General features: G+C 38.0%; 1 non-coding gene across 1 annotated transcript; it reads left to right on the forward strand.

The window, feature by feature from the left end:
* The first annotated feature begins 4,315 nt into the window (after nucleotides 1–4,315).
* TRNAC-GCA (transfer RNA cysteine (anticodon GCA)) lies at nucleotides 4,316–4,387 on the forward strand. The gene has a single exon. It is a non-coding gene; the product is annotated as a tRNA-Cys (tRNA).
* The last annotated feature ends 16,131 nt before the right edge of the window (nucleotides 4,388–20,518 follow it).

Below are 20,518 nucleotides of genomic sequence, written 5' to 3' on the forward strand. Positions count from 1 at the left end.
TGATATTAGCAAATTTTACCCTTATCAGAAGGGACTTGAGATGTGACTTTCTGCCACTCTTGTGGAGGTAACTAGATGAGATGTCAATCATATCCAAATCAGAAACACTCAAGGCACTATTAACTAAAGTGCTATCAGTATAAATATATCTTGAACTGAAAAACTGTCATGACTAAAATATTGACATGAGGAATTTTGACTTGCTCACAGTGTGATGTCTCTTTTCCCTTGACCCTTAAACACTGACAAATGTTTGTTAAATTTTCTCAATATTGTTATGAAGCCAATATAAAGTCAGCCTGTTCATAGCACTCTAATGGGGATAGGGACATAAAGATTAATATAAATGGTTTCATTTATTATGTGGGTGTATATATATGCTATGCTATGCTAAGTCACTTCAGTCGTGTCCAACTCTGTGCGACCCTAGAGACGGCAGCCCACCAGGCTCCCCAGTCCCTGGGATTCTCCAGGCAAAAACACTGGAGTGGGTTGCCATTTCCTTCTCCAACGCATGAAAGTGAAAAGGGAAAGTGAAGTCCCTCAGTCGTGTCTGACTCCTAGTGACCCCAGGGACTGCAGCCTACCAGGCTCCTCCATCCATGGGATTTTCCAGGCAAGAGTACTGGAGTGGGGTGCCATTGCCTTCTCCGTGTGTATGTATGTATGTATGTATGTATGTGTATGTGTGTGTATATATACATATATATATATATTCCACATCAGTTTTTTAAAAATAAAGTTTCCTTTATGGGAGACTATTATAATTGAGAGCTGGAGTTGCCAAGGGTTTCAGGATAGTAATATCTCAATCGTTCCGATAAACATTCTAACTTCAGATAGTTGATTGGAAATCATAATTAAATGTGAACTGTAGTATTAGCTAATGACAAAATTTATGATGCAGATATACTGTCACTCATTAAACATATTTGCATTGTAAAAGATCAAAAACATAAAGGCTTACTTGACAAATGTTCTTTCAGAAGCATATGTTTTCAATATTGTGAACTTTTTGAGAGAAGTATATGCTAATTAGGTTTCTCTATAGAATTTAATCTAGTTTAACAGCATTTTGAAACAAATGTCTCACAAAAGAAATCTGTTGCTACCATGTCTAAGTTATCCCTATTTTTCTAAAAAAACTAAATTATCCTGAAGAGTCTTTTTCTTCTGGCAAACTATGATGATTAAGTACATCTTTCTAGACATGATTTATGTATAATGTGGAGAAAGTAATAATAATTCTTTGGGTAGGGATGAAGAGTAAATTAATTAATACATGTGAGGAAGTTACTACAAATGAAACCTCGAATACAGTAAGTGCTTAATAAAGGCTAACTACTGTTTTGTCTTTGGTTTATTTTCTAATAACTAAAACTTTATCTTCTAAAATTAATTCTATTTAAAGTTTCAGGCAATAAGATTTATTTTTTAATGAATCAAGTTTGAGTCCCTGCTCCATAAGACAGTGTGTGTGTGTGTGTGTGTGTGTGTGTGTTTAGAAATGCAGATAGAAGTTGCTTCATTAAAGTAAAAGTTTGTCCAGGTTTGACACACACTAATAGAATGGAGTCACCCCAAACAATAGCAGTTACTATTTTGAGTCAACAGGAGTTCAAGAGAATCAAAGATATATCTTAAAGTAAAGAAACAAACACTGTATGAATACAAGCCAGCACTGTAGATTTAAAGAAATGGAAGTGTATCAAAAGTTTACAGCAAGGGAGATAATACATTAAGAATAAGTCCAAAATCTATCTGAAGTTGGATTCTCCAAGAAGCAAATGGTGAGATGACGTTTTCCAGCAGGAAGTTTATTAGGGAATATTCTTAGAATATACATCTATGGAGGAGTGAAGAGCATGGGATTGAGAAAAGGGAGTAACTGGGCTGTGAGACAGTTGCAACGAAGGTCTGAGCCATAACCATAGCTGGTATGGTGTTCAGAGTTGGCCCACCTTGAGGCAAGCAGGAAGGATCTTTACACCTTCCTACCACTAGCCAGTCACTGGCTACAAAATCCTATTGACAGGAAGCTCTCGGAAAGCAATTTTCAGGGGAAGTACCAACAAAGCACCTGGGAGAATGAATGCCTCAGACTTGAGGGGGAGACATGGTGCTTACAACAGCATTCACTACGCAATGAAACCAATCTCTGAAGTTCGATTTTATTGCCCTGTAACTCTGAAAAGAGAAGGGGGTTGCAGCAAGAAGTCAGGAAGAGAGTTGAGAGACCTGATAAAGCCATCTTCAAAATACCTTTTTCATGTTTCTTTAAGAAAGTAAAAGTTGAGCACACAATTTGGAAAAGGCCAGGGCTTAGAAATTCCCTTTTTGATTATAGAATCACACAATAATATCAGTATTATGAGTGGAATTTGTCAATGAAGATGTATTAATTAAACTGCTTTGAATTATATTTCTTGTGTGCACAGCTGTTTCCAATTACATGATTATAGCTTACAAAGCCAACAATTGAAATCATGTTTTTTAAATTTTTTTTTAGCATCCATGGGAGAAAGCACACTGTATAGCTATTAAAATAAGCTCTCATTCTGTTAGAACATGAAATGCAGGATGAGGACTACAGACGCCAGCCATTGAGGGAATTCATGCAGAAATATGCCCTCCGGCACGATGCTTATTCTACATGATATGACTCGTCTCAGAGCTCCTTTCACTAAGCAGATCTTTAAATTAACAATAGGTCAGATTTAGAAATATTTGGTTAGGAGATACTCAACATAAAAATGTTTGTTTGTTTTTTCACTTTTAGTGACCCACTGCTTTCAAGTTAGGTGTTCCCAAATTACTAATGATGACATATAGAGGTCATTGAGACTCCATCTCTCTTGCTTTCCATAACTTTTTATGTCTTGTGGACTTAGAGCTAAGGAGAATAACTCATGACCTATGCAACTAGAAGAGTTCAAGGGTTTAACCCTCAGGCTCTGTGTTCAGACAGATATGGGTTTGAATCTAGGTTCCTCCAGTTAGTCACTCTGATTTTGAACCATTTCATTTAACAACATATAATAGATGCATCAAAAAAGTCGTGATGAAAACAGACTGTAGACAAATTTATTAACAAAGATTCTGTTTCAGTCTCTTAATTAGTTATTAATTACCATTTACTGCATACCTCTTACGTGTCAGAACAGTCTTAGGTGTATTAACTAATTAAATCAAGTCAGCTTCATGCAGGGGGTACTAGCATCATCTGTGTTTTATAGAAGAAGAGCTAAAACTTTAAGAGATTATATGAAGTGTGCAAGCTGACTGCCAGCAAATAGTACAATCATATCATGTAGCAACATTAAAATAGTGGTCATAACAAACAATAAATATTAGGTGCTGTGGTCACTAGTTCTATGGTATTAATACTACTTTTACTACTGCTGCTGCTACTAACTAATCAGTGCTAAGGGGTTAGAAGAGAGTACAGTCTGATTACAGAATCATTTTACCACATATACTTCTGGCTGAAACCTTGGTTTCTTACAGTAATTTTTAACTGAATATCATAATACAGTCAACATTTGAACAACATGGGTTTGAACTGTGCAGGTCCACTTGTACATGGATTTAAAAAAAAAAAAAACAAACTGCAGTACTACACAATCCAAGGTTAATTGAATGTGCAGCTATTAAACTGCAGATACAAAGGGCTGACTATAAAGTATTAATCAGATTTTTGACTGCTGGGATCAGTGGTGCCCCTAACCCCACATTGTTCAAGGGTTAACTGTACTTTCAGCTTTAATTTATATTTATATATTCCATCTAATTTGCACTGCTCCAAATCTTCAGTATATTACTTATGGTAAGTATTTACCTAGTGTAGATGAGAAAAGATAGAGGCACAAAAAAAGGAAAGAAAATAAGCAGGATCTCAAATTTGGGGGACTGGGAGGACTGGAATTAAAGCTTGAATCTGATATTTTGTCCACTTAGTTTATTATAAAGGAGAAATAAAAAAACTTATTAACAAACTTAAGTTTCTTATTTCTTTTGCCAAATCACATGAGTGATTTCACTGCATTTGGAGAATGTAGATGAGATGGCACTGTGTAAAATATAGGCTGCACTGAGTAAGCACTTCACTTTGAGGGCTCCGCGTGCTACCTGAGTGTTAAGTTGTCCTCTACAAGAACAGCTGAAGCTCAAGAACAGAGTGAGATCTGCAAGATTGAAAACATGATTAAAGAAAACACAGAGTAGTTTCAAATGTATAATCCAGTTTGACCCATGAGATGAGCGGCTTCAGAAAGCATGTACAGTTGGTTGTCTGTGGGTTCCACGTCCATGGGCTTCCCAGGTGGCTCAGACGGTAAAGCGTCTGCCTGCAATGCGGGAGACCCGGGTTCGATTCCTGGGTTGGGAAGATCCCCTGGAGAAGGAAATGGCAATCCACTCCAACATTCTTGCCTGGAAAATCCCATGGACGGAGGAGCCTGGTAGGCTACAGTCCATGGGGTCGCAAAAAGTCGGACACGACTGAGCGACTTCACCTTCACCTTCCACATCCATGGATTCAACCAATCATGGTTACAAAATAGTCAGAAAAACATTTTCCAGAAAGTTCCAAAAGGCAAAACTTGTATTTGTTGCAATCAATTTACTTAGTATCTACCTCATATTTACAACTATTTATACAGTATTTAAGTTGTAATAGGAATTATAAGTAGTCTAGAGATGATTTAAAGTATACAAAAGGATGTGTATATTATACTATACTATACTACAATATTTGCCATTCTATATAATGGGTTTGAGCATCCAGAGAGTGGATTTTTGTATCTAAAGGACGTCCTAGAACCAATACCTTGTGGATACAAGGGATCACTGTACTGATTTACCACTGGGCTGATTCTTTGTTTTTTTTTTTTTTTTTAAACTTTACATAATTGTATTAGTTTTGCCAAATATCAAAATGAATCCATCACAGGTATACATGGGCTGATTCTTACACATGGGCAGCTCTAGATAACAAGTTCCAGGGTGAATGCCAGTAGGAAATTAATTCTTAGCCATGGTCAATTTCCTCTCAAAGGTAGAAAAAACAAACAAACAAAAATCTATGGGCATTCCACCAAACTGAGTTACTCCAGTTTGGTTCAAAAGCTGATCTGCTGATTCAGATAATTTAGTTTGCCTATGGGTACAACAGTCTGTCTTTGAAACAAAGACACAAAGGGAAAAGTGAAAGTGTTTTTGGAAAGGAAACAATGTCTTAGGTAGGATGAGCATCAGATTGAAATAGGACTTTCTATGTTGAATTATGGCACTTGTAAGCTGAAAGTGTATGTCCCCTCAAAATCCATATGTTGAGGTATGATGGTAATAGGAGGTGGGAAGATAATTAGGTCATGAGGGTGGAGTGCTCATAAATGTGATTGGTGCTTTTGTAAGAAGCAGCAGGAGAACTCGGTGTCACCCTCTATTCTCTACCATGTTGGGATACAAGAAGATGGCCTTTTGTAAACCAGGAAGACTGTCCTCACTGAACAGTTAATCTGTTAGTGTCTTGATCTTGGATCTTCCAGGCTCCAGAAATGTGAGAAAGAAATGTGTGTTTGTTAAAACACCCAGTCTATGGTAATTTGTTGTAGCAGCCCAAGCTGATTTAGACACTTGGTCAGATTGCTTCAATCATTTAGCCTATATTATCTCATGTAAATTTCTCATGTTCTTGCTCAGTCATTCAGTCGTGTTAGACTCTTTTGCAACCTGGTGGACTGTAGGCTGCCAGGCTCCTCAGTCTGTGGGATTTTACCAGGCAAGAATACTTGGAGTGGTTTGCCATTTCCTTCTTAGGGGACCTTCCTGACCCAGGGATTAAACCCACGTCTCCTGCTTGGCAGGCAGATTTTTTACCACTGAGTCACTTGGAAAGCACCTCATGTAAATTAAAGATCTTGAATTTGCTAGTCAATGCATGGGTATTTTCAGAAGTGAATTTCAGGGACATTTTCAGATCATACACTTTGCCCACATAGGGCAATATCAAAGAATGATCTAGTCATTCAGACAGTTTGCTAAACCTCAAACATTCATGTATTAACTTCATGATTTTTCTACATCTACTTGTACCATTTTTACTTATTTTTTCTTTATACAATTACATAATTAGATTTATTTAAAATCAAACTAAATTAAATCAACACTGAAAGTAGAATACAAGGTAAAACTTGCTTTACACCAGAAATGTAACAATAGAACCATAAATTCAACAAAAGCAAAACATTTTTGTTAAGGTGATCAATTTGCTTAGGGATCTGAATGAAAATTTTAGTCTTTTTTTAATGTATAATGAGTAAATCCTGAAGTGGCTGAAGAGTTGTTTCCAACATACTAAGACTTTTTCCTTGGATAACTGAAGGAAAATCAAAAGAAAAACATACTATATTTTGAACCATGATTTACTTTAAACAAATTCCTGTTTAGGTACCACCAAAAATGATCTTAGATCCGCATACTAAATCTTGGAATTCTACATTTCCTTATCCAGAAAGTATTGAAGTGTTCTGCCTGACAAAAGAAGTAAACTCACTTGAATCACAGTTGAGTCATGCTTTTAAGGAACTAAATATGCATTATGAAGCAGTGAAGAAACACTTGTACGTAAGTAACTATGGAGCAAGAAGGGGACTACCCAGCAGGTTTCCCCGTTTTGGTGTACACTAGGGCCTTTAACGTGGCTGTGCTCCTTTCTGGAAATACAATAAAATACACTATTTTCAGAACAAGAGCTTTTCTCTTCTTCCAGATTAACTATTTATGTCTTCACTTCTGAGAGCTTCTTCTTACTTTCACCATTTTATTCTTTCCGTCCCAACCACCTTCATAGAAATGATCACTGCCTCGTATTTTCTTGTGTGTTTAATTTAGATGTGGGCTTATTTTATTTTTCTCTCTCTTAGAAAGGGAAAGGCTCTCCCAAAAGGGAAAGGCTCTTGTCTGCTTTGTACACACTTGGGTCAATGGTGTGCTAGACCTGGCTTGTTCAAGTACATCACAGTGGATTAGTAAACTTCCAGGAATTTTACGAACCAGTTGATATTATACCAGTAGTTTAAAATCATCATGTTAGGAATATTTATATGACTCAGCAAAACTATAAATAATTTTTTTTTCCTGGGGAACTTGTTTTTAAACAGTTACCTGCACATCACTTGCTCTGCTTCCATGCTAGAAACATGCATGTAATATGGAAGAAGCCTAATGAATTTCTGGTTATTAAATAAAATGCATGTCCCAAAAATAGGAAAAAACAAAATACTATTCCAGCTCAAAGGAAGTCAGGCAGGAGTTCCTTCCATTCAGGCTTTTTATTCTATTCTGGTCTTCAACTGATTGGGTTAGGCTTGCCCATATTAAGGAGGGAAATGCACTTTACTCAGTCTATTGATTCAAATGTTAATCTCATACAAAAGCACCCTCATCAATACACTCAGAATAGTGTTTGACCAAATATCTCAGCATCTAGGAGCCCAGTAAAGTTGACATATTAAATAAAGCATCACAACTAAGTTCCTGATACAAGCTGCTATTATAATAATTGTGATTGTTAATATTAATATTATAATATTAATATCAGGTGACAAGTATTTTGTTAGACATTTTCACAAACCATATTTTTTATCCATATCTCTCCTTCACATATAGTATTTTAATTATTAAATTTCAAAAAGCACTGTTACAGCAAATCATCACATTACCCTTAGCATTAATTAAAAAACTAAAATAGAGAGATCCTATTATTAACCTTGAAATCCTCTGCTGTGGTACACATAGTTGAATATATATTTTTTTTGTTGAATATATTTTAAGAAAATCTAGGACAGGACTTGGGGACCTTATTCAGAGAAACAGAGAACACATCTGTTACCAGATAAAAACATGTACTTATTTTAGCAGGTGATATTTGTTTTAATTTTTCTTGCCTCTATCTTCCACAAAGGCCATGGTGAAGATTTATTTTTCAAATTGTTAGAAGTTGTTATATAAAAATGACCTCTGAATGCAAGAATAGAAACATAGTTAAAAGTTCATGATTTGGACAGTCAGCGTTAATGTAGACTGGAGAAATAATTTGGCAACCTCTTCCCTTTTCCCTAGGTAGCTTGATGAATGACCGTTTCCTTTATTCTGTGTTCAGAAGTTTTATGGGCCATGGAGAGTGCAAGATCAGAGTAATTTAGGCCTGAAATAAAAAGAAGTATTACCCAGCCACACTTAAATAAATGTTGTAAAAGGCCTGAACAAAGCATTTTTTGAGTACCAAAAATTCCACTTTTCAGAGAATTTTTTATAGTGTTTGCAAATAAATAAGAAAGAAAACTATATTTGTGATTTCAAAGTAAGGTCATAGCTCCTAGCATTGCAAATTATTTTGGGAATTGGTATTCATTCAGAGCTCCATTGAATTAAAGACTGTGCAAGATGGATTATCTAAAGCCCTAATTTGGAGAATTTTCTAGACATTTTCAAAGACAATTGGAAACACTGAGATCACCATCAATTAGGTCAAAACAAATACAAATTTGAACATTCTAGCTTTTTGGATAAAATACAGAATTGGGAATGAGAAAGGGGAAGGATCCTAAGCTCTGTGTCTGAGTTTCCAAACTTCTGTTCATTATACTCTAAGATATTCTAGGACAATTATTATTTTATAAAGATCTTTTCCATCATTAGAGTACATCTGCTGAAACTTGATTCACTCTCTTAATACTCTAATTTTAACAATTGTTCTTATTCATAGCTCCCCAGTAAAAGTTGATATCTTGATTCTTTTCTCTCTAAATTTGTCTTAGAAACATACACATGCACTTTAAGTCATCTGCCGTTCTTCCTTCTTTGCAACTTGTTCTCTTCATACATGTCACATTCTAACACATGTACTCCTCTCCATGTACTGATTGGTCTATGAAATTATCTATGAACAGTCTTTTTACCACCTCCTCCCAAGTATGGACCACCAAAAACTTTTATCTGAAAAATTTCCAAAACATGTCCTGTGTAGTTCTCTCTTCTTCACAGTACACCAGTGATCTATGTCATCTGAGAAGCAATCTGACTGTGTCATTACTCTGATTAAAATCTTCCAAGTCTACATTTGCACTTCCAAGTCAGTGCAAATCCCAAGCTTCTAAAACTGTCTTATTAAGCCTTCCTGCTCTGCTCATTGTTTGGCTCACCAATCATTCACAACTCCTTGTGTTCTACTCCACTGCTTTGTTATGCCACACGTCTTCCATCCTATGACAGCAATGCATGTCCTCTTGTCTGTCCAACTTCACAAAGCCAATCACCCAAAATCCAATCCAGTCCCTGACACCTGACCATTCATTTGGCCAAAATACACCAGTTCTCTGATGTTGCCTTGGACAAGGAAATGGCAATCCACTCCAGTATTCTTGCCTGGAGAATCCCATGGACAGAGGAACCTGGAGGGCTACAGTCCATGGGGTTGCAAAGAGTTGGACACAACTGAGCAACTAACACACCTGATGCTGCCTAAGATGCTACTTTCTTCCTTGGTGGCCCAGGAATTGCTCATGTTCCTTCTTTATATGTTCTCATCACACGTTGCATTCTAACACATGCATTCCTCCCTAAGTACTAAACAGTTTATTTTCTTAGCTGTCTTCCCAACTAGTCCACAAGGCCAAATTGTGACAAATTCATCATTGAAAATTAAGACTTTATTACAGTTCTGATCATGAAAATGTCTCAGTGAATATTTGGAGAAGGAAGAAAAAATAATTTTTGCTATAGGGAATAATTATAGAAAATAAGAATTGGATCAATCTTATCAATCCACTTTTCTCTCCTCTCCATTCCTCTCTCCCTCTCCTCACTTCTCCTCTCCACTCCTTTCTTCAACCCTTCTCTCCCTCTCTCTCTTTTCCCACTTTCTGCGCTTCTGCTACTTAGAATCTCACTAAATTCCATGTCCATTACACCTTTCTCTTTTTCCATAATAGTGGTTTTATTTATGTACTATTTCCAATGAGTTTTATAGATAGAGGTGGAGTGAAAGAAGGAGAGAAGGAAAAGTAGGAAGAGAAGGATAAAATGGAATAGTAGTAGGAGATTTTAACATCCATGAAGCACTTTCTACATGCCATGCGCTATACCAAGTATTTCATCAGGATCTATCATTAAATCCTCATATCGGCAGTATGTGAGAGGTATAATTATTCACATTTTATAAAGAGGGAAACTGAGGCACAGTAAGGGGCACACCCAAAAGACTGAGAAGGAACCTGTCCACCTGTATCCCAAGTACACATTTTTTCTTTTTGTTTTTTGGTGCCATCATATAGCTCTCCCTCACTATGCATCAAACCAATGCTCAGCTCATTCAGTTTGGTTCAGTCGCTCAGTTGTGTCCAACTCTTTGCATCCTCATGAACCACAGCACGCCAGGCCTCCCTGTCCATTTCAACTCCCAGAGTCCACCCAAACCCGTGTCCATTGAGTCAGTGATGCCATCCAACCATCTCATCCTCTGTCGTCCCCTTTTCCTCCTGCCCTCAATCTTTCCCAGCATCAGGGTCTTTTCAAATAAGTCAGCTCTTCACATCAGGTGGCCAAAGTATTGGAGTTTCAGCTTCAGCATCAGTCCTTCCAATGAACACCCAGGACTGATCTCCTTTAGGATGGACTGGTTGGATATCCTTGCAGTCCAAGGGACTCTCAAGAGTCTTCTCTGATACCACAGTTCAAAGGCATCAATTCTTCGGCACTCGACTATCTTTATAGTCCAACTCTCACATCCATACATGACTACTAGAAAAACCATAGCCTTGACTAGATGGACCTTTGTCGACAAAGTAATGTCTCTGCTTTTTAATATGCTGTCTATGTTGGTCATAACTTTCCTTCCGAGGAGTAAGCGTCTTTTAATTTCATGGCTGCAATCACCATCTGCAGTGATTTTGGAGCCCAAGAAAATAAAGTCAGCCACTGTTCCCACTGTTTCCCTGTCTATTTACCATGAAGTGATGCAACCAGATGCCATGATCTTAGTTTTCTGAATGTTGAGCTTTAAGCCAACTTTTTCACGCTCCTCTTTCACTTTCATTAGATGTATACAGAGCTCTTGAATGAAATTCTCTGGTCCCTTTAGAACTTAAAGCCAGAACTCAAGACGTGGGAATTCTCCCATATGTGTGTCTATAAATGCTAGAATGAATAAAAGCATATGTCTTTGTTTTCCCTACCCATACAGATTCTGCACCCTCTGCTAGGACATTCCTCAGTGACTATCCTGCCTAGCAACACTGCAGTGACAATGTAGTAGAAGGACTCTTTTCCCTAGGAACACATTCCAACACTGCATCAGGCCAAGGCACATGTTAAGAGTGAAAATCAGAGTCCATGAAGCCCCTTCCATTCAATGGGTTTCTCCTTTTGCTGCAAACTTCCTGACTCAGCTTCCTTAAGCAGCGAACATTTCCCAAGGATCTCCAGGTATCCCTTCCTGTGATAGGTCATTACCCCTCTAGCTGCTGAGAGGTGAAAAGGTGCTATTAAGCAAGTGGTATCCATTCCAAGAGCCGTATTGATTGCAATCCCTTTGTCAGATGCTGTGTGGAAACAGGGCTCAGCCACTCATTCATCACAGGTGCTATTTCTGGTATGTTTGAAACTTGTTCTGTGCTTCTCCGAAACCTGTGCAGGCTAGTGTGCCCACTGCAAGTGTGTGGTAGATATCACATACTTGTGAAATAAATATGACAGTGTATGTAAATTTCTATGACTCTTTAAGAAGGCAACAATTGATTACACTTCTTCTGGTTCCTCAAATACACCTTCTCTGTCTTTCTTGTATTTCCTTCTCTGTCTACAAAGGTGAGCTTTCCCTCCTCCTTTTGAGTTGACTTGAACTGATCTCATGTTTGAAATTCAGCTCAGGATATCCCTTCTTCTATTTTATGAGGCAAGCCTTGGCCCAAGTATCTCTCTGTTAGGATTCTTTTCTCACTGGGCTGTGAAAACCCACTTACTTATATGTGTGTGGTGTCTTCAATTACCTCTTTTCCTTTCAAAATCTAGAATTATAGACCATCATGTTTAGTATCTGGTATTGTGTGTATTCTCAGTCATATTTGACTCTTTGTGACCCCTGTGGTCTGTAGCCCACGAGTCTCCTCTATCCATAGGATTTTCCATGCAAGAATACTGGAGTGGATTACCATTTCCTTCTCCAGGGGATCTTTCTGACCCACGGATCAAACTGCCATCTCTTGTGTCTCCTGCATTGGCTGGCAGACTCTTTACCACTAGTGTTACCTGGGAAGCTCTATCTTGTATTGTAGCTGGAACCAAGTCTTGTCTTAATATGTTTCCATTGAGTGAATAAGTATCCTAATAATTTCACTAAGTTCAAAATAAGCTTATCAGTTCAATGACCTGAAATCCAATAGTTTGGGCTAAGGTATTCAGGACATCTAGTTGTACAGCATTCATTCATGCTTTCAGCTGTGTTAAAGGACTAATGTTTGCTTATCTTTGGAATTTGACATGTTCATTAATGTTTCTTCTGCAATTGTAGCTTTGCTCCAAATAGAGAAAAAGTTTAAGGGAGTCTTTTTAACCTCCTCTTTCTTCTTCTGCAGAGGAGTTACCATGAAGGAGTGGAGACTGCAGAGATTTGACATCTGACATGCTGAGAGCCACCCTTACTTTTGCTAGTCTTAGGGACTGTCATATAAATTGAGAGCTCATCCACAAGATGGAAATAGCAATGCCTTCTTTTTACATCTTGAAGGGTTGTTGTACAGATCCAAATATATTATGCATTTTTTTATTCTTTGGAAATCCTCAAACAAATATAACTTCTGCTAGAACTTGTAGAAGACCTCTGATATCTCTGTCAATCAATTTATGTTCTAGTTTCCCTTAAACTCCACTTTATATTTGGTTATTAGTGTCCTAAATACAAGCTACTGCACTTTTATTTATTACTTCTCCCGGATACATGTTTTTATTTCCCCAAACTTATGAGCCTTCTGGTTAACAAGAGCTATTTCTTCAACTTGAAGTAAATTTGTTTGACTTAGTCATTTAAATATAAATTGAGGGTGTTTTAGTAGGGCTGCATTACAATATTATAAAATTATGGTTTCAAATACAGCTGGCCCTCAGAATTATCCATGGAACTTAATAAGAACAAAAGAATAAGAAGAGCAGATTTCTTGTCTTTACTATGGACCCACTGCAAGTCTGTATGAAATATCTGCCTCACTGACTTTGATGATGGTGCTTTTATTCCTCAGCAGGCCCTGTTCCCCAGCAATGGTGTTTTGCACCAGAGAGTTCTTTACCTTGGCTACAGGTGATTGGACAGGGGAGGTTCTTCATTTAATGAAGTCAAACTGTAGGCTTCTCAGTGAATTATCTTCTGAATACAAGAGCTAGTCTAATTTGCTAGTGGCAGAGATCTAGCCATTAACTATCTATTTCTACTACTTAATAGTTGTATGAGTGAGAGAGTGAGTCAATGAGTGCTCAGTCTCTCAGTCATGTTCGACTCTTTGCGATTCCATGGATTGCAGCCCATGAGGCTCCTCTGATGATGGGATTTTCCAGGCAATAATACTGAAGTGGTTGCCACTTCCTCCTTCAGGAGATCTTCCCACCCAGGGATTGAACCCGTATCTCTTATATCTCCTGCATTGCAAGCAGATTCTTTACATCTGAGCCACTGAGGAAGCCCCATTAGTTGTATAAACATAGTCAAATCACTAACATTATCACTTTGAGTCTGAAGTTGGAAGTGGGGATAAATCAAAATGCATTATGTGTTCCTTTGTGAAATAGAGGAAACAATAGAACTTAACTCACAGGCTTCTAACATTTATGATGCATAGAAAGTACTAGATTATAGGTAGTTATCATCCTACCTTTCATGGGGTTGTTGAAAGGAATGATTTACATGATGCATATAAAGTGATTAGAATATTTCCTGGCATCTATAATTGCTCATTCACTTGCTCACTCAGTCGCTCAGTTGTGTCTGACTCTTTGCAACCCCATGGACTGTAGCCCACCAGGCTCCTCCATCCATGGAATTTTCTAGGCAAGAGTACTGGAGTGGGTTGCCATTTCCTTCTCCATAATTGCTCATTAGCAGTTAGTAATATATTATTATTGTTGTTTTATTTCACCTGATTCTTGTTTGTGTGCTTTATCTCCTATAACATGTACTTATAATTCACTGGACTTGCGCATCCTCATACACTCATTCAGCAAGAGTCCTCTAAACAGCCCAGTGTGTGAGTACCTGCTGAGCCTCTGGGTATGGAATGCCCTTCCCAGTGTCCTGAGACTGCCTGGTCTCTCCCAATCTTATACAACTAGTTTCAGATCTCAGCTCTGCCTCTGTAGCTTCACTGACAACTTGACCTCCATAGAGAGCCTCCTTTTCTAAACTCTCCTTGCCTTCTGAGACACACTCAAGTGCCTGTGCTCATCACAGAAGATTAGTGTCAGTTGTTTTTATGAACGCATAGGACTACTGCGTACAGCTATAGAGGTCATGCCCTGTGCGAGATTCTAATATGAATAGATATCTGAATGCAGCCCTAGTTATTAGTTAATGCTGCTTGGCATAGGGCTGGATCTAATTAGTTCAACAAGAAGCAAGTTTATAATTTATCTGTCTGAAGAGGTTGTGTTATATGGTTTATTGGAACCAAAGGAGGACGCTTATTGATAGTTGGCACAGTTGGCCATGGTAGCCCTAATCATGTCCTCCTTAAGTATGTTATTGTTGTTGTTGTTTAATCACTAAGTCATGTCCGACTCTCGTGATCCCATGGATTGTAGAACACCAGGTTCCTCTGTCTGTGGGATTTTCCAGGCAAGAATACTGAAGTGGGTTGCCATTTCCTTCTTCAGGGAATCTTTCTGACCCAGGGATAGAACTTGCATCTTCTACATAGACAGGCACGTTATTCAACACTGAGCCCCCCACTAAGCATGTAAGCCCCTGAAGTCTGGAATCACAATCACCTTCAAATTCATTCATTTATGTATCCACTTGTTGAATCATTCAACAAATATTTATTGACAACCTAATTTCTGTTCATTCTCTTAGATTCTGCATCTCTGTTCTTTGTCTCACATGTCAGATAATATAAATAGGTTACAGTTTCTTCAAATCTGGTTTCAGATTTGTTTGCATGAGTGTCCAGATGATGTGACTAACTAGCATACTAGACAAAGTTACCTTCTTACCTTAATTTTTCTCATCACTGACTAAAACTTATTTATATAACTCTTCAAGACCATATAGTGCTATGTTGTGCTTAGTTGCTTAGTCATGTCCAACTCTTTGCAGGACTGTAGCCCACCAGGCTTCTCTGTCCATGGGGATTCTCCAAGAGAGAATACTGAAGTGGATTGCCATGCCCCTCTCCAGGGGATCTTCCCAACCCAGGGATCAAACCCAGGTCTCCCACATTGCAGGCAGATTCTTTACTATCCAAGTCACCAGGGAAGCCCAAATGCCATATTAAATGATGATAATAAAAAGATAGCTCATAGAAGCTACTGCTACCAACAAGTATGTTTATATTGCTGACATTCATCCATCTATCTTCAACATATTTATGTAACTCCCATGTCCCTGGCTTGAGGTTAGGCATGAGGAGTACACAGGCAATTAGATCCTAGTTCTGCAAAATTCAAAGTTTAGCATTTTCATGTAAGTAAATGAATTCAAGGAATGGACTTCAAAAGTGGTGAGCAATGGTAATAGCAAGTTAATGAAGAATAATACACTACTCTAAATTGCATCATTTCTGATTTGAGTTTCAGGAAAAATAAAATATGTTTACCCTGGATAGGATTATGGAGGTTTGGTGTTCAATGCTAAACTTGTTGAAAGGTGCAGAGTTAAAACTTGCACAACAAAACATGTTGAGGCAAAAGAAAAAAAAAATTTGTTTTGGCTAGAGGCCAAATTTCTGTGTCAGCATTTAAGGAGGTGTTTTATGGGAGGGGGGAAGTTATTTTATGGGGGAGTCCCAAAATTTCAAGTATATTAGTTGGCCTATCACATCATAGCTAGCAAGACAGATTGGTATCATTGAGCAGAAGTGATTCGAACTAATGAATAGACAGAGTGGGTTCCACTTGAAGAGAAATGTCCTTAACCTGGACAAGCCATGTTGGAATACTATTTGAAGAACAGCCTTTAATCTGTGGCCTTCTGTGATATCTCTAATTTTAAAATGTTGGCAATATACTAAAAAAAATTAATGTGCAGAACAAATTAACCATATCTTGATCTACCCAACTTATAACCTCTAAGATTAGGACTTGTTTGTCAATTTTAATCCTGAAAGATTGTGAGTGTGGTGAAGAGTTGGGGGTGGGTAGGGTGGCAGGAGAGATGCCGATCATGTTTGCATTCTAAGGATAATTCTGGCACAACTGGAAGTATCACTCATAGTATAGAAACTTGCATTCAATCCCTCTGAGGTACTTGTTAAAATGCTTGTTCCTGGCCCCACCTTAGATGTTTGGAGTCAAAGTAGCTGGAGAGTGTACTGGACCCCATGGTGTGAGGAGAAGCCCAAAATGACAAAGACCAAATAGTATGCTATCTTCCCATTAGGGGAAGGGATATTTTTATGCTGTGTTACTCATTATGATGAAATAATTCTTGAATTCGATTGCTGTACAGAATCAGGTCTGTCTTTCCTTATGGGAATAAGGACAGGCTTTGAAATATTGGAGACTCTGAGAGTTGACCTGTTGCTTAGTATCAGTGTCACTCATTTGTAAAGTAGGGATTTACTTATTGACTTAATAACTCCTTGGTAATCACTGCTTATAGCATCTTTGTACACAGAGACCTCCTGATTAGTGCTTTATTGACCTGGAAGATGATGCTTTTATCATTTAGTTCAGGCCAGTGCAAGCTTTTGGCATGCTCACTCCAACAAATCCCCACATTAAAATAAAAACATTACTCTCATTAAAATTAATGGCTGTTATGCTTACCCACAAAAGGGAGACTCCATCACTAACTGCAGCAGCAAGGGGTAGCAGTAGATAATTTTGACTAAATGTATTAAGACATCGCACTTACTTTCCCATTTCCAAAATTAATGAAATTATCAAATTCTAATTTAAAATCCATTTACTGTCACTCACAGAGCTTTGCTTTTTTTTGACCTATTTCATCCTTTTGCTCTAACTACCTACTAGTAAAAATTTCACCTCATAAAACATAATGATAAATGCCAAAACGCGTGAAATATTTTCATAAAACTCCAGAACTCCAGTATCTTGATTCTGGGCAATCAGGAGCTGAAGATTCCATTTTCATCAGGTGAAATATTGGAGAATGCTTCTTTATTACTGAATCAAAACTAGCTTCAGTTAATGGTGGAGCTGAAAATGATTACATGTCTCAATCAAGAGCACACCAACTGGGAGGCTCTACACTGGGAAAATGATTTGAAACCCTGGTAAGTGCTTATCCAGATCTTATACTTTTCTTATTAACTCAATTACAAACAGACCAATGTCTTACAAAAATTATCACATATCACAAAGGGCCCTGTAGAATCAAAAACCTTATAACATTCATGGTAAAGCAAAATAAGTTTTCTACTATCAGAGGAACACCTTACATCCATGGTACCAACTTATGGTTGAAAAAAAATATTGAGAAAAATTTGTCAATTTACCTTAAAATGAGAGACCATTATTGTTTAATTTAGGGTCATGCCAGGTTATAGTTCAGTCCAGTTGTTCAGTTGTGTCCAACTCTTTGCCACCACATGAACTACAACACTCTAGGCTTCCGTGTCCATCACCAACTCTCAGAGTTTGTTCAAACACCTGTCCGAGTTGATGAGGCCATCCAACCATCTCATCCTGTCATCCCCTTCTCCTCCTGCCTTCAATCTTGCCCAGCATCAGGGTCTTTTCCAATGAGTCAGTTCTTTGCATCAGGTGGCCAAAGTATTGGAGTTTCAGCTTCAGCATCAGTCCTTCCAATGAATATTCAGGATTGATTTCCTTTAGGATGGACTGGTTTGATCACCTTGCAGTCCAAGGGACTCTCAAAAGTCTTCTCCAGCACCACAGTTCAAAAGCATCAATTCTTCAGTGCTCAGCTTTCTTTATAGTCCAACTCTCACATCCATACATGACTACTGGAAAAACCATAGCTTTGACTAGATGGACCTTTGGTGGCAAAGTAATCTCTCTGCTTTTTAATATGCTGTCTAGGTTGGTCATAACCTTTCTCCCAAGCTTTTATTCCATAGCTTTTCTTCCAAGGAGCAAGCATCTTTTAATTTCATGGTAAATTAAATGGTAAATTTCATGGTAAATTAAATTACCATTAATCAAGGTAAATTGAAAGTGGTCAGGTTATAAACCATCTTTTATTGACAAAGATCATATGAAAGGGTCATCAAGTCTGAAAATATGAGGGAAGCAAAGAGTAGAAAAAGAACACAGGAGAGAGCTTGAGGCTCTGGATATATTTTGATCAGTATAGGCATGCATTTCCTTTCAATGGTGAGCCCATTGAAAGCCAATAACTTAAGCCAATAACTTATGAATGCCCTGGCTTCTATATCAGGAATGGTAAGATAAGGGCAATTGAAAAGAGCAGAGTCAACCATGTTTACTTAATCAATAAATAAAGATTCGGCAAACTATTTCTTATTGATCTTAGAGAAAAAATATGCAGAAAATATTAGGAATAACTCACTTCCATGAGGTTTAACTGTAGTCCAGAAATTTAAATAAAATTGTAGATAGAAGCCTTTTTATGCAGGAATCTTTGCAACTGCATTAAAGAATTAAAAGTGTGCACAAGGAAAAAACATTTTAATACATGTGATCTCTTTACATATCATAAGTTTTATCTTTGTCTAAGACACATGGTTAAGATGGATTGAGTTTTTGACAATATGAGCCATAAGAATTTAAAAAACAAAAAATGAAACAAAGCCTTGAATTATTCATTCACTCAGTGCTCATGAATAAGTGTTGTGCCAACTTTCGTGTCTGAGGCTCATGTTAAGAGCTAGGATTACAGTGTGAGCAAATGCAACTCTAGTCTTCAAGAAGCCTATGTCCTATTATAAATGGCTGACCAAGCCACCTAAATTTCTTGAGCCTTGGGTTACTTCTACTGACATTGAAAGAGCTGGATAAAACTTTCCTGTGTTCTCTTTTGAGACCAAAATTTTAACAAATATTTAGAGGGCTGTATAGAAGGAAATTGGGCTTCTCTTGTGGCTCAGACAGTAAAGATTCCACCTGCAATGTGGGAGATCTGGGTTCAACCTCTGGGTTGGGAAGATCCTCTTGAGGAGGGCATTGTAACCCACTCCAGTATTCTTGCCTGGAGAATCCCCAAGGACAGAGGAGCCTGGCAGGCTATAGTCCATGGGGTCACAAAGAGTTGGACATGAGTGAGTGACTAAGCACAGCACACAGAAGGAAATGGCCACCGACTCCAGCATTCTTGCCTGGAGAATTTCATGGACAGGGAGACTGATGGGCTAGGATTCATGGCATCACAAAGAGTTGGACATGACTGAGCAACTAAAACACACATACACACACATACACATAGAATTTAGTTTACAAAAGAAATGTATAGATATTCTAGGAGTGTGATGAGCAAGGCTGCTGTGAAAATTCATTTTCTATTCCAGTTATCATATCTTACCTTTCAAATTCTTCCCATAAGTGTAGGGCTATAACTTGCTGTGCTGAGTTCATTAGATATTCATTACCATTTCCATTCGTATTTAAAGAGTACTGTCTGACCTCCCTGGCAGTCCACTGGTTAAGACTCTTGGCTTCAAATGCAGGGAGTGTGGGTTCAACCCCTGGTCAGGGAACTAGGATCCCACATGGCACTTGGTGAGGCAAGAAATTAAGAGTACTGTCTATGCTGTCTACGTATAGGTTAGTCAGTGTACTAGGGATTTTAAACACATTATCTTGAACTTGATTCTCAACAGAATCCAATTATTATTATTATTCATATGTTACAAATGAAAAAAATGGGACTTAGGGAAATTGAGTAACTTACCAGTGTCACACAGGTATCAAGTGACCGAGACAACATTTGAACTCAGAAGGCTGATCCCTAAGGCAAGTGCTCCTAACCTATTCATTTTCATCACAGAAGGGTCATTGTTAAAAAATATACTGTTTCATCTCTAGCATTACCATCATTCTGGGAACTAAGCACTGCACCCCTTAAATCCACGGGCTTTCATCCTCTCCAAGGGAGTACAGACATCAGTTACTCTGAAACACTGCCTGACCCTCTCTCCAGTCTGGTTGGAAGGAGAGCTCCTCCTTTGTGTTTGCTGCCACCATTGATCCACTGTAGCTGACAGCTTTGTATTTGCTTGATTTCCCCCTCTAGATTTTGATCCCCTAACAAAATTGTTTATGCCTTTCTTGTGTATGTATCCCCAGTTCCTAGCACAGGATTTGACTATGA

Source organism: Bos mutus, chromosome 18 (assembly GCF_027580195.1).
Source record: "Bos mutus isolate GX-2022 chromosome 18, NWIPB_WYAK_1.1, whole genome shotgun sequence".
Classification (NCBI taxonomy): Eukaryota; Metazoa; Chordata; class Mammalia; order Artiodactyla; family Bovidae; genus Bos; species Bos mutus.